Here is an 18,363-nt window from a genome sequence, read left to right on the forward strand (position 1 = left end):
ACAAGTAGAAACACAATGCTTTTATATAAATAGGAATTAATGCACAGATGTTATTATTACCACATACATTTTTTCATCTGGTGTTTTCCAGTCTTATTATCATGTGGTTTTTTATCCTTTAAGAACAAGTGACCTATCTAAACAGATAGCAATGTAAAGTTCCTTTTACAGCCATCCCGTTCCTGAAAATGCACAGGTAACTGTGCTTGAAGAAATACTAAAGAGCCTAGACTATCCCAAAGCTGAAAATACACCTAGTTAGGATTTTAGGTTAGGTGAAGAGAACATCCATTTTCATTCTTCTCTTTTATTTTCATGATATCATGTGTCACTTTTGCTGCCTCCCTTGAATGCAAGGCAGCTGCTTTTGGTTAATTTGGGCTTAATCCTGCAAAATGTATGGTTCAGTTCAGTACCACCTGGGAGCGCTGGCTCTTCTCAGAAGCAGTTCACAGAATTATAAAACTTTCTTCTTCCTCTTCTCATGCTTGCACAATAAAATGACAGTGTGTGCAAATCTGTTCCTTACCTGGATGGAGAGAGCAGCTGTGAAGAGAAACGGAAGTAACAGAAAGAGGCAGAAGAGTAAAGAATTAGAGGTGGTCCCAGCCCTTCTGAAACCAGTGAGAACTTTGCAACCAGGCTCAGTGGATTGCCTTCCCTCCTTTAATTCTGCTTTGGGAACTCCTGTGTACTTTTACTGCATCCTTTGACATCTTCACGATATGTTTTTCCCCTTTATTTTAGTGAAAAAGATGCTTGCTGTAAATATTTATTGATGGGAGTTATTGCTCTAAAATGACCAAATTCTCCAGTAAATAAATTAGAACCAGAGTTTTTGAGTTCTTTAAGTGAGAAAGTGTTCAGATTTTTTTTTGTGCATGAATGGGGAAGCTTTAGTTGTAATACAAATCTACTTACATGCTCACATGTAAGTATTACCTTTTTCTGTACTTGCTTTCTGCAGATCTGGGATCCCTTCATCCTGAGATCCCTTCATCCAACAAACTCTGGATTTTCTTCTATGCCCAGCTGTTCGCTATGCTATTGCTCAGGTTGCGGGACTTTGTACGTTGACAGTCCGTGGCACAACCAGATGTCTGCCTGGTGGTGGACTTTCTGCAGGTGGCCAGGAGTTTTTCCCATACAACATCCTTCTCATGATGGGTCTGAACTCCAGGAGGTGTCCCGGCAGGCAGCAGTGGACGCAGTGCCACTATTTAAGCATTACAGGTCTGATTCTCATTTACCCCAGACTTTCCCAACCGTAGTCAATGAGGATCCAGGCTTCCAGTTGGCCAGTTTTCTTTTCACGGTTCTCCCACCTGGATTCCTAGTAATATAGCATCTGGAGCCTAGCTTTGCTTACTTTCCTCCCTTGCTAGGAGTTTTGGAAAGCATGCATCCTGTAGTCTTCTCGTGGAGGTGGCAAGTTTCTGGAGTTACAATGATAGATGAATACAGTAATTAACAAGTGGCTTAACTGTCTCTTAACCCTTTCCCTTTATGGAGAAGAGATGCTATAAAAACAGAACTGAAATCTCCGGTGTTGTTTAGTTTGTTTATCAAGATTATATATAAAAAAATCAATATCTAATTTTTCTATTACATTTTAGCACTGCATCTTCCTAGCCCTTCAGAATCATATCCTATCGATTCTGTCTTTAATGACTTTGAAATTTTCAGTGATTTGTTTGTGGAGAATACTGTGCCTGATATAGATTTCCCCGTGTTAGTTTAAACGCTGATAGTATATGTGGTGAATTAATGAAATAAAAATAGCTTTGTCAATAAGCAAAAGTGAAGCCACTTCCAACGTTTGTTCTGTAACCACTGCTTTCTGCAACTGCTGCCTACACAAAATTAGTTGGTGGGATTAAAGAATATATTCCTCTTTTATCCCATGTTTGAGTACTTGATCACAGAGGCATAGTTTAATCCAAACATCAATAGCACCTCATCAATTCAGTCAGATGCAGCTGTCAAAGTGGACTTTCGGTTTGTTTAGAGCTTTGAGATTTATCCTTTTTTAAGGTCGTAGAATATTTTCTTTGATTTTTGATGCTGAAATCTTTCTTAATCTTCTAAACTTGAGAAACATCTGTTAAGATTTAATGGGGTGACTTTTGTCTTAAGATTGGAGTTCATCTTGCAAATCTTTGGTTTTGGAAAATGGGACAAAAGCACAAACATATATTCCTTAACAGTTTTAAGCCCTGCTTGGTCAGCAAGCGATTAAACTAGTTAAAATGGAGCAGCAGGCAGTGCAGTTATATTTAAGCAGTGTTTCCGTGGACTGTGATTTCAATTGTGTTTTGTTTTACATCAGCATTAGCCATTTCCCTCTACCCTAGCACTTAGCTGAGGATCTGAGTGGCAGATCTGTGAGCACTTTCAAATAATGAGGCAGAGTGATGTAACTGAGTGATGCAGAAGCAGAGAGAAATTCAACCTGCATTCTTAAGCTTTGGGGGTTTGGAGCACTTTGGGAGAATGCAGCAGTTAATATGTTTGGAGGTAAATGGCATCTAAAAATATATGCCCCTAAAAACATACAGACAGCTGTCACATCTACTGCCTGAATATATTAGTCATTATCCTCATTAACAGATGCAAAATCATCCCTGTTTTCATAATGTAAGCATTTCATACCAGGTAATTTGTAGTAATTTTTAATGGGGCTAGATTCCTCAGCTCCCATGTGTGTTGGTGTTTTGAAGCAGGATTCAACTGAGAATTGCAGAATCAGGTCCAGACATCCTCCCTGTCCCCTTTTTCACTTTCTGACCTACTACAGCCTGAGATCACCTTTGCTATGAATCTAGCATATGGATTTTTTAAAAAAATATAACATTGCCTCATCAACTTTCTGTAGCCAATAGCCCTGCGTGTTTAATATATCTGATGTGAGGTCTTGTCTTCTGTCTTCTTCACTTCCATTCCAGTGGCAGAACTACCTGGCTGAAAACCACAGGATGTGGCTTTCTGCATATAAACGCTCTTTTCTTTTTTCAGCTTCTAGAGAAGAACATGTTGTTCCATAATTGCAGAGACAGCACTGGCACAACTTGTAAACCTCTGCAAAGTACTGCAGAGCTGCCATTCATAAGTACCAAGAGCTAAGTACGGCATGAAAAGCACGAGGGCCTGCCAAGTTTCTTGCCACTTCCTCCTACTTCTGACAAGGTTTTCAATTAGCAGCTTGTAGAGGCCCAGCCTGTGGTCCTATTTTCATGCAGTATGCATAACTTAATTCCCCAGAAGAGGCTGGGACTGAAGAGGAAAGGAAAATATCCATAGGTTTGTAACTTTATATATTGGAAGAAAACAAACAATTTACTAAAAGTACTGTTTGGAAGGGGGAGAGAAAAAGGAGGGGGGTCACCAGGAAAAGGAAGAAATTACTAGATTGAGTCTTGAAAGTGACGAAATCTCACAGGATCTTATTTTGTTAAAAGGAGCCCTACACTTTTTCTTCCTGTAGTCCTTGTGTGTAAGTCTGGGTGACCTCAAGCAGCAGAATCTTGAGGAATACTTGAGGCACTGTTTCCAAACAGTGCCCTGTATCTACATAAGTGCTCCACATAGCAGATATTCTAATTAACAATTTTATTATGTTTGTTTGTGTCTCCCAGTGTCTCCCTTTAATGCAGTCAGTACTAACAGAAGAACCGTAACCTATTGGGCTAAATCACTGTTTGGCGTAGGTCCTTACGGCAGTCCTGCCTTCAGGTGTCTGATGGCAGAGGAAGTCAGGTGAAAGAAATCGCATGATATGAGTACGAAACACGCTCCTCGAGAAAATGGTGGAAAGAAGTGGGGCTGCTTTATTCTCCTTTTTGTTTTGTTTTTCATGACCCATGATGTTTCTGTGCACAGAGCACGCTGTGGAAACACACCAGCGAGCTGCTAACAGCACAGGTAACGTTAGGGAGGTTCCCAAGGGACAGCAGAAGTCCCGTAGCCAGACTGGGAGGAAAAAAGCCCTCCTGAGTCCTTGGGTTGTAGGAATGTCTCAAAACAGACATCCATCTGTGAGCGCTCATAAAAACTGAGCGCGGGAGCGTGGTCACAGCATGCTGTCCCTGGGGAGCTGCTACTCAGCATGACAGGAGGGGGTCGTTTCCCAAAGCCTGGCGTGGAACCACCACTGGGTTCCTCTGTGTCACACCGGGATGATCCTGGTCCTTTACTAGCCAGTGTATGTAGAAGTACAAAGGCTTGTGGCAGATGCATTTACCTTTCCCTGCCTGTCTCCTTTCCTCTGCTAAGAGCTCCAGTGGGAACAGATAAGCTGATTTACGGCAAATGTATACACAGCTGCGGTGGAAGCCTTGAAGCAAAACTGGAATAACACAGCTATAGCACTGAAAATGCCAAGAAAGATACGATCTGTGAGGACAAGAAGTTACATCTGTGACGTGTAGGTGCAGCGGCTGCTGTGAAAATTGGCCTAATTCTCAGTGACGGAGCGACCAAAGCTAGGCCTTCACCCATTGCGCTGGTAGGAGACCCACAAGACAGCTTCACTCGTGCTGAACCGTCTCTATCACTGCATGTATTCTGTGAAGAAACGTGGCCCTGAGGGGAAGGAGTAGGATTCCCACTGACTGACTTTACGGAGCCAACCGCAGTTGGTTTCCTTACACCTCATAGAGATGTTGGAGAGGGAGAACGGGTCCTCCACAGGGCAATGCAGAGCATTCTCCCTAGTCTCCTGCCTGGAGCTGGGCTCTGGAGGAGATTCCTTCCCACAGATACTGCAATGAGGTGCTGAGTGTGTTTTCTGAGGTATGGAAAGTTGTTTCATCATCCTGTGTGCTGGGGAAACATGCCCACACCGCTTACAGAGGGAGGCTTTTGGAGAGGTGCTGCTACAGGGAACAGTACGGCCTGGCGGTAAGTTTGTCAGTGCTTTCCCTGCAGTCCTCTAGTAAAAGGACGAGATGTTGTGAATTTCATACATAAAAGGAAAAGTATCACATTTTCCCCAAATTCTTCAGGAAATTACTCTCATATACAACCCCAGAATTTGGCTGCGTTACAGAGACAGAGTGTCATTTGCATGCCATTACCAGGCTGTAAAAGTCTCATGGTGACTGCCTACTATACATTTGCAATCTTTTGGGATCCTACGAGGGTCACCCCCGAGGTCAGGTTTGTTTAGTCTGTTCCATAACGGTGTAAAGTGGACTTGAATGTGTACTCTGCTCAAATAATACACAATCTGATTGATACTTAAACATCAGTAAGTGTTGTATATATGTTGCAGTTTCTAATGTTCCGGGCAGAGGAGAACCACGTATTTGCTAACAAATTGTTTCTACAAACAACCTGATGTGGCTTTACAAAGTGAATCAAAATAGGGAATGTAATGCATCCTCAAAATTATGATAAGAAAATCTTCATTTTTTTCTTTCCTTGAGAACATTTTTTTTTTTTTTGGAAATCCCCTCTGAGCCCTCCCTGTATTTGGAATTCTTCCTCCTGTTTACTTTTAATTCACTCACCATCCACTCACTGATTGCCTTTCAGTTCAAAAGCCAGGTTCCTTACGTTGCATTGTTCAAAGATGGCTTAATTAAAAATAGATCACATCTTCTGTGTAGTGCTTAATAAGCATTGTACTGATTGGCCTCATAGAGACCTGGATGATATTTCAGCCCTTTGCAGATCTTTCAAAAGGAATAATAAAAAGAAAGGGAGGGGGAAAGAAAGAATGCGAAGTCTTTTTCATCCTTAATATGTCATGATTTAGAAGTCAAGAATTATTACTCAACACAGGCTTAAGAGAATAAAGAGACAGTAGAGAATAAGCCGATATATGAGTGACTTTGCTTTATCTCTTTGTTTTTAGAGTACTGTAAAAATATAATCAGTTATAAAGACCAACCTTACAATATTTTTCTTGGTCTTCTCTTTCAACAAAACTTTCATGATGAAAATGTAAATAAAAAGTGACATAAAGTTATACAGCTCAGCACAAAGCTGGTTGAGGCAAAAGCTTCTTATTGCCATTTTTTATGGCTTCACAGATTCGTTATTAAGTTTTCTCCTTTCTTAATAGTCATGAACACGGGCTCAGAGTTTTCCTCCTCTTTCATCCTTTGCCCATCTCTGGATCAATAACGTGTAGGTGATACAATGGCTTATTTGATTCTTTTTTGCATTGGAAAGTCTGTTTTGCTTTATTTAAGGAAGAAATCGCTACTAGAGAACTAAAAATAAGAAAAACACTTTCTAGAAATAAGTTGTAGTTCTGGATTAAACCAGGCTGGTGCTGAGGTGGGAAAGAGAAGAGTATTTGTCCTTCCGCTCCAATAGCTCCCGAGGACTCCCAACCTCTCACCTTAATTGCTGTGATACAGAAGCAATTACTGGCTCACAGATACCTGTGGATGGGGTTTGTCAGCTCAGAAACAGGGTCAGCAACACCCCTGGCTTGTTTGTTTGCTTTGTTTTAAAAGTAGCAGTACTAGCAGTGCAAAAACAGCTGTGCTACAGCCTAGCAGAGCTACCTGCCAGGCTTTTGGAAGTGTAAAAACACTTCCACACGGAACACCAGAGAAAGCAGTATTTTCCCTGCCATGGGCAGCTAGCAGTAGCTCCCAACAGGAGCCAAGCAAGCATGTTCCTCTGGGTTAGGAGGAAGCCTCTAGTACTTTGCTGTTATGTGCTGCTCCTGGCCTGTCTCAGCTGCCAGGAGCTGCCCTGCAGGGGATAAAAGCCCTCAGGAGCAGCCGCTTTCTTTTTCAGGCAGTCTTGGGTGCTGCCTTGTATGCGCCTCTAGCTCAGCCTCATGGATTTAGGCTTGCCTTGGTTTTGATGGAGTAAGTGAACTTTTACCGAGGTTGGTGCTCTGTGGCAAATGTTCTTGGTACTGAAGCTGCTGTCTCTAAAGAGAATTCAGGTGTTTCTGGGCTGTGCATTGTCCTGCAGTGTGGTTGTGTTCTCTGGGAGAGACTCCAGGGAGTTAAAAGGTGAGCTGAATTACAGTTCAGGTCTGCCTTGAGAAAATCTAAGGTAGCATGATAGCTTTCTCGTCCGCCTACATGTCACTACTACCTAAAAATTGTCATCTGTGTGTCATCATGTGTGTTATCTTATAGCTCCCTTTTATCCGTCCTAGCTTGTGTAGCTCTGGTTAGCACAGCCTCCACTTGAGAGTCTTTATGTCTGGTTTTTCTTTTCTGTCTCTTTCTGCATGCAGCCCTTTGTAGCCTTTGTTCCTCCTAGGATTTGGTTCAGTTTGGAGAAGTTGGGTTTGACTCGGAGCTGACAAATTCCAACTTTTCAGTAACTTTCAAAAAATCCCCCAACAAAACAAAAACTCCTGCAGAGAGACAACACGAGGAGTCCCCTTGCCAAAACATAATCATGTAGAAAATGCAAAATTGAGATCACCATATAGATTATTTTATAATGTGGTCACATGGGAGCAGAGGGTGGAGGAGCCAGAAACTGAGCAGTCAGTGCTACAAACTCTAGATTGTTGCAATTTGATTCACGTAAGGGAATTGTTAGCTTTTTGGCTGTGGTCTTGCTGTTCTATTTGGAAATGTATGATGTCATTGTACCATGCAAATCACAGCAAAAGGCCGCTTGTATTTATGTTGGCTAAAGGTTTAACCAAGTGTACATGGCGGGCTGAATTTATTGCTACTTTAACTTTGTTTAGTCACAGAAGGGCTTTATTTATGCTGGTAAATTCAAATAGTGGTTAACAGTGACCACACAGCTAAAGAAATGGCAAGAGTCATTATCACTAAATCACTGCATTGCTGAGTTCCCTTAATTAAGGGGGGGCTGAATCCATGGACATTGAATAGAGAATAGGGTGGTAAAAGAGTGATTGATTGGGATATCAGTTGCTTTCCTTAGAAAACTAGATTTCTATATCCTACTCTGGCAAAACAAGAATGAAAATAAAACTCAAGAGTCATCTAAAGTGCTGAATTAATTGAAGGCATATTAAAAAGTTTTATAGGTTCTCTATAAAGTAAAATAAATAGCTAGAAAGTTATATTCTTTATGCAAACATTTTTCATTACAGTACGTGTCGGTCCCTTAGTGAGAGCTCATTAACTTTTTAAAAATTACCTTTAATGGGCTACTCATTATCATCACCATCAAATGCTTCACTTGTCCGACATTCTAGCGTTTAGTGCAGATTAAAGCCCAAATTACCCTCTAGATACAGGGCATATTCAACTATGCAGGAAAAAAAAATCTTTCAGTAAAGTCATGGCTTATAAACAGTGAACATTAGGAATGCTGAAAGCGGCCTTTTTTTAAAGCTCAGAAATGTGTCTCAGAGTGGTAGCTGTGGTTTTGAGCAATAAAAAAAAAAAAAAAAAGAAAAGGTTCCTCATTTTCAAGTCCCTCATTGGAAAGATATGTGGCTAAATGTAATTGTGAAACAGCCGGTCTGCAACCTGGTCTCCAGGGCTTGGGCATAGCCTTGTTTGGCTGTTGTTTAGCAAAGAGCCTTGGACAAGTCATTTCTTCCTTTGCCTGAGCTCAGACTTGTTGGTAAGGAGATCTGCGCTGTCAAGGCCTGGAAACCTTTCTATGGAAGCTGCTTTAGGAGATAACTGTTAGGTTGTTACTCATCCTGCAAGAACTCCGCTGGATCTAAAAGCTGCTGTGCACAGGAGCAGAAACAGCAACCAGACTCAAGTTTTGAGCTTGTTTACATTGGCTGAAGCGTCTCGGTTTCAGTGGAAGTGTACTCATTTGCACCAGCAGGGAAATTGGCGTCCACTCTGTTTTTTTTCTAAGGGTGGTGGTTGGGAAGAGTGGAAACTCAGAAGTGTCAATTAAGAATTACAGACAGCCTGGCGTGGTTTGATATACTGGGAGCTGCAGTACTCGTGCGTGCTGCTGTGATGAATAGCAAGGCTCAGCAAGGTTGCTTTAGCAAGGCAGCCCCGAGAGCATTTCTATGAGTATTTGAGGTAAAGCAGCTTTACTTACTCCTCTGAGGAGTAAGACAATATATAAACAAGGCTGAGTCTTCAGCTGGATGAACTCTAACTCTGAGGGAGCCGGCTGATTCATGTTAGCCATGGTTTTGGGCCTCAATTCACCGTTTCCTGGGTTTATTTGTGAGCAAACCAGTGGTTTGCTTGTGTCACCAATGTTCAAAGGTGCTCTTGGGCTGTGGTACCAAGGAGACTATGAAAATGACACCACCCCTATGCACATGAGACAAGGTTTTTAGTTTAAGGAGGCTCTGGTGCCCTGCTATATTCTTCCTGTTCGTGGGGAGACATCCTGAGAGTGCCTTCTCGGTCAGTAAAAAGTTCCTTGAGTTGTTAAAATCTTCCATCTCTGCACCTCTTTGTCTATTTCCTTCAAGAATATCAAAGCAATTGGACTGCAATACACAGTCAAGCTCTTAACTGGGATAAATTCTCCTTGAAGGTGGGATCTGGGTGGAGGTCCAAACTTTAATTCCTTTAAAATAAAGATGTTCTGAAATTGTCTTGTCTAGTCACAATGTTCTTCTTATCCCTTCAGCTGAGAAGATTCTTCAGATATAACCCTCCTGGCGCTGTGTGCCTGATGCAGGAAGTATCTGAGGATGGGTGAAAAGCTGCAGGCATCCTGGCACAGAACTAAATTAGTGAACTGAGCTTCAGAACTGTCTTACATGGTGGAGCTGGATTGTTCCCCAGATATTCCTGAGATGCTGCTGGTAAGGTTCATAAGCTAAGACTATTTAAAGCTTGTGCCAAAGAATGATGTGTAGGCCCCTGTTAGTGCTCATATGTTAAAGTCTAAATAAATACAGGTAGCTCTTCTGGCATCCAGATTCAGGTGCTCTTTAAAAAAATAAAATCAAATGAAAGCTGTTCAGTCAGGTGTGCTGATGTGGTGTCTTCCTCTCTAGAGGTGGCTTGCAGGAAAGCTGAGGGATGACCTAGACCTACTCCAGGTGTACCTCTGTGGTAGCTACCAAAGCAGAGTCAAATACATTTCTTTGAAATAAACAGATGATTTTTTTTTTTTTACATGTGGTGTAAGTTTGCCAAATGATTATTCTGCCTTCAGTGTCAGAATGCTTCTTTGTGGCCTTTGTAAAGAACATAAGACTACAAATCTGAGTCATAAAATGAGGTGCTGAGGGTTAGGCAGGACAGAGATGCTTATTTTGTAGCCTGTAGCAGTGGTATCACTGGGAACTTTGACTTCAGCTGAGTCAGACTTGGTCTTACACAGCATGAGTCAGCCCAGCCTCATATAAAAATTATGAGCCTGCCAAGAAAGGCCTTTTTTTTCCGCCCCCCCCACCCCAGCAGAAAACAGTAGAGAGCCTGGTGTGGGGGCTTTCTGTCTGATTTGTGTCAAGCTGCATAAACTTTCTGGGGTGGTCTGGTTTCCAGGCAGGTTACCTTGCAAGAAAACATCTCCCTATTTTGTTCCCCAAAATATTGTAGACCTTCCTGTAACTGGTAACTCTTCATAGCTTCTGATGCATACTATTTTAATGCTAAGATTAGTCCCAAAGAATAATTTGTATAGTTCCCTATCCTTTTTGATCAGCAAAAGGAATGGTTCAGGCCTGTTGAGCTTATTTGGTTCCCCTACTGAATTTGTGAAGGAAAAAGGTTTCAGGTTGGACATGTAGTTTCCTGGGGAGGTTTTCTCAGGACACTTAACACTTCCTGCAATTTAATTCCTGAGTGAGTTGATCCTAGTCACTTTGCATAGGAAATTTCTCTATAACACATTCTGTTAACCTTCAATGACGGCATAGGAAACCAGGCCTAAAAAGCTTAAATATAGGAGCTTTCAAGTTGTATTTTGTGACTTCTCTTGCCTTATTTTATCAAGAATAGTACTGCTGTATCTCAGTATCAGGAGCACTGAGATAAACACTGATTTTGAAATGTTTAGGCTGAGATTCATCTCACTTAATGTGGACATTTCCAGTTTCTACTGTTGTGCTTGTCACCTATTGCCTTGCACGTTCTCTAAGAGAAAACAGTTGCCATTGGAGCATGATTTAAATGACTTACTTTGGATGTACACTTGAACTGGATCTAGGGCATTATTTGACTCTACTGAGCAGATTTCCTAACAGGACTGTGGTGACTAACCCTGGTGGAGACAGGCATTCAGTGAGATGTGTATTGCCCACTGATTGTACCTCTGAGCCCAGGGTGGCAGGAGGTCAAGCTAGGACATGTGGTCTGCATGGGTAAAAGCCTTATTTCCATCAAGTCAATGTAAAGGCAAACAAAGCTTTGTATTTGTGTGGAGGTGGACAGGATGTTTTGTCTTGTTAGCCCTTGAAATGCCAGTTGCTAAAAGTTGCCCTGTAGGCTGGGCAAGGGCACAGGCAGTCCTACAAGGTCTGAACTGCACTGCTGAATTGTCAAGTTGTTTTTACAGCAAACTTTCAGTTGATTGTGGATGACTAACGAGCTCTCCCCTCCTCATCTCCCTGTCACAGCTCTGTTCTGTGCTTTCATTGCCTCTTCTGTTTCTGCAATGGTCTTGACCCTAAAAAAAAAATTGTTAGAGAAGAGAGATCTAACCAGCTAGCATTGCTGGTGCAGAGGTGTGATCTACTGTTATTCAAATAGCCAAAAGGAAAAAAAAAAAACAAATCAGTAGGACCAGACACAGGAGCACAGGTTGTGGCCTCTGAAAGCTCTCAAATGCACATGCGTGTTGGAACTGGAGAACGTGTGGAAACCACCCAGAAATGCTTTGCATGCTATGTGCCACATTTGGAAGTTGTAGGACAGTGCATGTCTAGTCAATATGTACTTTGCATACAATCACATGCACTTGGCCTATAAGTTGTCTTGTATTGTTCAGTGTGTCAAAGACTTGATTTATATTCTTGTTATTGGGTTCATTAGCTGGGCATGATAAATATTTTTGACATTTCAAGTCCTCTACTGTTATTTAACCTCCATCTTTAGCAGTTCCTGCCACTTTGAGGACATCCTGCTGCTTGTAAGGGAGTAGGCTTGGCACACCTCTGCACCATGCAGTGCAGCATCATGTGTGAGACCTCTTTACTACTACCCCTAAAGGAACCGTTTTCCAGGTAATCACAGTGCCCTGCATTGACTGGAGGTCCTAGAAGCAAAGTAGCCTTGTTGGCACACCCCCTAATGAGGCTGTGCAGGCTAATTAAATGTCCTCATTTGGTGTGTGCTGGATGCATTGTGGAAGCCACAGTCAGAAGCATAAACTGATGGTGTGTAATTGAGGTAAGGGGTTATGAAGAATACCTCTGGGACTAACTTAACAGAAACTGTTGTCTGTATGTGTGTTGTTCATCTTGGATATTGCTGATTTTTAGCTTTTTGGATTTCATTAGTTTTCATCTGCTCCTTTCTATTTCCTAACAGGACAGATTTTTCATCCAAATGGTAATATTGTTGATATCTTTGAACCAAATAAAAATTCTTTTTTTGGTCTGATTTTTTTCCCACCATCTGCCTGAGCTTCTGCAGTGCCTGGATGCAGCTAAAAATTGTTCTTTTGTGACCTAGGGTTCCTGTTGATTTGACGTGTCCCTCTGAATTGGCAAATATATCATGGAAGCAATAAAACTAGCTTATGGTAAACAGCAGGGAAGGCTGTTCATAACTGATTGCTGAAATCTTGAGCAGGAATGGGACTTCCTGGTCCGTCCTGCAGTTTGCAGTCAAAGCAGCTACAGGGATGAAATACCTACTCTGTGGTAATGTCATGGTGGTCAGTGATCCTGAAAACACAGTGCAAGAACAGCCCTTCGAGAGCATGTCTACTCAGCTAGCATCAAACTGTCTCACTCGGATGCCAGCAGAGGAGAGCCACAACAGCTTGGCAGCCTGAGCTCCTCAGCAGGATTTTTGCAGGCCATATTGTTCCTACCTGGGCAGAGCTTGGGCTCCTGAGTTGAGCTGCTTTTGAGGTTAAATCAGGTAGACCTACCTCGGCTGCAATAACTAGAGTGTAGAAATACATCCGAAACTTCTGGAATTATCTTACTGTTGACAAACATCTAGCGATTCCTCCTGAGTTCTCCCACCTATCTTTTGTACCCACTGTGCCACCCACATGCCAATTGTGGCAACGGGTGTCACACTTGGGGTGCCCCAATGTTGGTATGTGAGGGAAGAGCTGACGGGGGAGCTCCCATTTCTTGTTACCCTGCCTTGTTTTAGCTACGAGTGATAATGTCATCAAGAACAGTAAGCAGAGCTCTGAAGCATTCTTCAGTCACTGCTTCCTTCCAGGCAAGTGCTTATTTGGTAAGACGTTGACCAGCTGGGTCATTTTTGAAAAGCAGCCCCACGTGTAATTTTTATCATACTTGTACATTCTCTCGCTGCTGCATCTTTGCTGTGCTTGGAAATGAAGACAGTGTAATTACTTAACAATTATCTTGTCAGCTTGTGGCAGAATGTGAAATTTGGATTTGGGTAGGGAATGAGAGTGAATTTAAACGCCGGGGTCTTGTGATGCAGCATTTAATTTCCATGCTAATTTTGGGGATGGGTAATGAGGTAGATGTGTGTGGCTGAGCCAAATGACCCAGGGTGCCCTCGTGGGCATCGGAGGAAGGGGGTTTTGTGTAGCTCTCCAGAACACAGGGGACTAGTTGGCCATGTAAAACCTCCATTTATCTAGGTGTGCGGCAGGAGTGGGGACAGACGTCCTGCACTTCATTGCCAGGTGCTTACCTGCTGCTAGGAATGAAGCTGACACTGCAGGCATTTTCAGGTAGTTGACAGCCATGGGAGGCAGGGTGGGGGCAGTCATGGGAGGCAGGGTGGGAGCAGGTGTCGGCCTGATGGAGGAAGAGGCAACCTTTTCCATAGGGCCACAGATGCAGCGTGCCTCTAAGCATGTGCTCAGACTGTCCAGCCATCTTCTCTGTTGGTCCTGGTTACTTTTTAATGTGAACGGAGGACAGCAGTATGCTAAGACCGGTTTCCATTCTCTAGCAATTCCTTTTGGGTTCTTTTACCCACCTGCATAAATGCCTGCTGGAGGCTCCCTTGGGCAGGGAAATGCTGGCTGAGAAATGATCACCTTGTAGACAGCCATGTTAAACTGGCAAGAACACACTTAGAGAAGAAGCACTGTCCACAGGGTTTAAACCTCAGCAACATGGTGTTGTCATCTGTGATTCAGAATATGCTTTGGGGCAAGCCTTTGGTGCTGTTTTATGGGGGTAGGTATTCTCCTCCTGTCTGTTGGGAAACGCTCAGCCGTTGCCTGATGGCAATGGCTCTGTGAGTGTGACAGCCAAACAGTATTTTTTCAACCACTTTTGACACAAATTCCAGCTGTTCTGCACTGGCAAAACACAGCCAAAGACGTTTATTTTTCACTCTGATCAGGTTACAGCTTTTTACCCCCTTCTTGCTTAGTTGGAGAGACACCGTAGCAAGTTCAGCGGTCAACACAAGTGTCTTGCAGCTGGCAGACTGGTGGGCCCTGATCTGGTGTCAATGCACTTGGAGTTTTCAGGACAAAATGCTGTTTCTGTCAATGCAACTCCATTAACACTTCAGCATTTTAAGGCCTAAACCTCCTGCCTGTAGGAGGTAATGTGGGATTTCAGAGGTTAGAAAGTGTCGTATTATGGGCCGTGAGTGGTTTGCATTTCAGCGTCAGCTGAAAGTTCAGATGCATCTGGGCAGAACCATGCAGTAAATGGGCCAGGCTTCTGAATGCAGACCAGGCTGCCTGTTGCAAAGGAATTACTATTCTGGTGCAGGCAGTTACCTTGCACTGCTGAATGCTTTGCGTGGCTGGAGTGGTACAGCAGTAGTCCAGGAGGTACTGGGATGCATTTGAGAAGCCCAAGTCCTTTGTTTTCCCATGCAGTGTGATGAATATTGCATTAAACCAACACGTTACATTGTTGCTTAGGGGTGCCTGATTCTTCAGCATTGAGCATGTTCTTGAGGCCTTATGGCTCCACCTCTTACACTGCTGTGAATACTGTGAACGTTTGCAGGGCTTTCTGAAGCCTTTGATAGATTAACCTGTGGTGAAAGCAAGGAAGATTGAAACTGGGGAAGGAGGGAGGAAAGGTGTTTACTTAATATTCAATTGCTTGTTTTCTTCCTTCTCATTATCCAGAACAACGATTAGAAGTTTGTGTTAATTGCCAGTTTGTGTCAACTTAAGCAAAAATTCCCCCAGTGGAGGCTGTCTCGCTGGCAACAAAAAATTGGGCCCAGGACAGTGGTCTGTGGAGAACACAGGCCTGGCATTCCGGGGGTTGGAATAACATGGGTGATTGAGGCTCAGCAAGGAGCCTTGATCGTGGCATTGAGAGCCTGGGGTGTACATGGCATGTCTGTGAGTCTTGGTGGTGGGTGAGTAGGTATGAACAACGTGTAAACAAGTGTGAAACAGTTCAAGGCTACCTGTGCAAGGCCCAGAGGGATGGGAAGACAAATAGGAAATGAGATGTGTCTGGTGGCTTCGAGCTTTGGCTATATACACAAGTGAAATCCAAGAAAACTTGCCCTCACGTGAACACACTGGGTACTTGTGTGTACAGCTAAGCATTCATGCACAAGTAAATAGGGAGCTCGCAAAAATTGATCAAGTACTTATGTATAGACTGATTGGGCACTCAAGTGTGAATTAGTTGTGAATGCATGCATGAACTAATTGGGTGGTCATGCATGAGCTAACTGGGCAGCTGCCTATGGATTGACTGAGTGCTCGAGTGGAAATGGCTGCCCACTCAAGCAAGAACTGGATGTGCATGCATGAAGGCAGTTTATCCTGCAATTTGTTCAATAGTCTTCCCCTTCCCTCTGTAAATCATTTGATAGTAATAATTCATATAGCACTGATGGGTACGTATACTCTCTAAAATTCTGTTCATTGCTTTGTGAACCATATTACAGGAGCTAACATCAAAGTCAGAAGACTTTACTCATCACAAATTCCACCCTTTGCCTCTGTAGACCAGACTATACAGAGGTTAATATAACAATGTACATGTGCACTTACTAAAATTCGACCCTAGCCTCCTGAGAACCAGATTGGTCTTTATCATCACAGCCCAAACTTTTCTCTATTACAAGCTCTACCTCTTGCCAATGCAAATGAGGTTGTTGGGGTCAATCTTATCATAGTCTGAATGTGTTCTTCACAAACTCCAGCCCTCACACACATGGATCAGACTCCAGGGGGTTAATATAACAATCTGAAGTTTTTATGAACTTCACTTCTTGTTCCTACAACGCATGTAACCAAGAAGTCACAACAGTTTGGATATACATACATTATACACTCTACCCATTGCCCCTGTGGACTATGGGGTTAACATAATAATCTGTGCACTTATTACAAATTTTGTAACTTGTTCCCACAAAACACAAAATCAAGAATACAGCAGATTTTTTTTTCAGTTGTTTTCTATGCACTGGCATACAAAGCAGGTCACGAAGATAGTACAAGCAAAGATTAAGATTCGTGAGTTAAACTGGCGGTAGGGCATTGTCCAGACCTAAAGTGGTTGCCAAACAGTGTTTTCTTGCTAAAACATGGGCATATCCCCACTTGAGTAGTAAAATGGTGCACCAAATAGCTCTTCTGTGATTCTGTGAGATCATGTGTCAGACTGGTAGGTGCTCATGCGTGAATTAACTGATCACATGTGATATGTTTGTGCAGTCATGCATGAGTTAATGGGGCATCTTGAGTCAAGTGGATGTGCATGTGAAAGCCAGTTGGGTTCTCAAGCATGAATTAATTGTGCACCCATGCAAGAATTAATTGGATAATCAAGTGTAAATTAGCAGGACACTCATGCATGAACTAACTGGGCAATCATGCATGAACTATTTAGGTGGTTTGGCAGGAATTAACTTGGCACTTGGATGTGAATTAAATGTGCACCCATGTGTGAATTCAGTGGGCACTCCCGGGTGAACTGATTGGGCCCTCATGCATGAACTGGCAGGGTGCTCAGGGATGAATTATCTGTATGCACATGCGTGACCTAATTTAGCATTCATGCACGTACTTATTGGGTGCTCATGCATGAGTTTGTTGGACATTTGAGCCTGACCTAGTTGGGCATCCCTACGTGAGCTTGTTTGGCACTCATGCGTGAATGCAGTCAGCTCTGCATTTTATGCCCTCAGGGACGTAATATGTATGTATTCAGGCTGTTATAATATTAACCCCTACAGTTTGATCTACGGGGATGAGAACTGAAGTTTGTGAAGAGTACATGTATTCAGGATGTGATAAGGTCGACTGCAGTAATCCGGTTCATATGGGCAAGGGGTGGAACTTATGGTGGATAAAAGTTCAGACTTTCCTGATGATAACCCCTGTAATCTGGTTCTCAGGGGGCAGAGGTGGAGTTCTAGTAAGTGAATGTGCACACTGTGACAATATTAACCCCTGTGTAGTATGGACTACAAGGGCAAAGGGGGGAGTTTGTGATAGGTAGGATCATCTGACCAATGTTAATTCCTATAATGTGTTTTGTAAGAAAGGAATGAATTTTTAGCAAGTCTACATACTGCTACTATTTTAGCTCCCTACTGTCTGGTCTGCAGGGAAGAAGCATGAAGTTTGTAATGGGCGTATATTAAGATTGCAAGGATGTTGAAGATAAAGTTTGTAATGTATTTATGTTGAAACAGTTCTTAAGTGTTTTGCAGAGGTGAGAAGAATTTATCGGGCATAAATTGCAGGATTTATTGCATTTATGCATGGGCAGGTGTTTGCTTCACGCATGAGTGCCCATTTAGTCTCTGCTTGAGTGCCTGATCCATACAGGCATGGGATGGGTGTCCAATTAGTTCATGCATGATCACCCAATTACTTCACGCATGGGTGCTCAATTAGTTCATGCTTTATTGCTCAAATAGTTCACGCATGAGCGCCCAATTAGTTCATGCTTGAGAGCCCAATCAATTCATGCTTGAGAGCCCAATTACTTCTGGATGAGCACCCAATTTACTTGTGCACGAATGCTCAATTAGTGCATGCACGAGCACCCGATGAGTGTGCACCCCGAGTGCCCTGTGAGCTCACACGAGTGCCGAGCTGAGCACACGTGGCAGGAGTGGTGGCAGGGCAGGCGGCGGCCACCAACTGCCCTGTGCAGGTGGCAGCTGGCTCTGAAGTTGATATAACCACTGCTGGCCTCCCAAAATGCCAGGGCAGACAGTGTGAGGAGACAAGTGGGGAGATGCCAGAGGAGATGTGCGGACAGGAAGGTGGCAGAGAGGATGTGTGGCTGCAGATGTGCTTCTGGAAGAGGCTGCTCTGGTGAGACACATGAAGCAGCAGCAGATGCGGGCTGTGATGTACACAGCCCCAGCCCCTTGGGTCGCTCAGCGCATCACCAGAGGGATTGAG

At 43.1% G+C, this 18,363-nt stretch overlaps 1 long non-coding RNA gene across 5 annotated transcripts in view; it reads left to right on the forward strand.

The window, feature by feature from the left end:
• The window catches only part of LOC106044709 (uncharacterized), a 385,284-nt gene that overhangs the window by 66,231 nt on the left and 300,690 nt on the right, over positions 1-18,363 (forward strand). For all 5 annotated transcript variants that reach the window (XR_010830792.1, XR_010830793.1, XR_007162086.2 and 2 more), the window contains exon 4: positions 9,523-9,700. This is a non-coding gene — a long non-coding RNA (uncharacterized lncRNA). The remainder of the gene's footprint in view (positions 1-9,522; positions 9,701-18,363) is intronic.

Source organism: Anser cygnoides, chromosome 3, assembly GCF_040182565.1.
Source record: "Anser cygnoides isolate HZ-2024a breed goose chromosome 3, Taihu_goose_T2T_genome, whole genome shotgun sequence".
Classification (NCBI taxonomy): domain Eukaryota; kingdom Metazoa; phylum Chordata; class Aves; order Anseriformes; family Anatidae; genus Anser; species Anser cygnoides.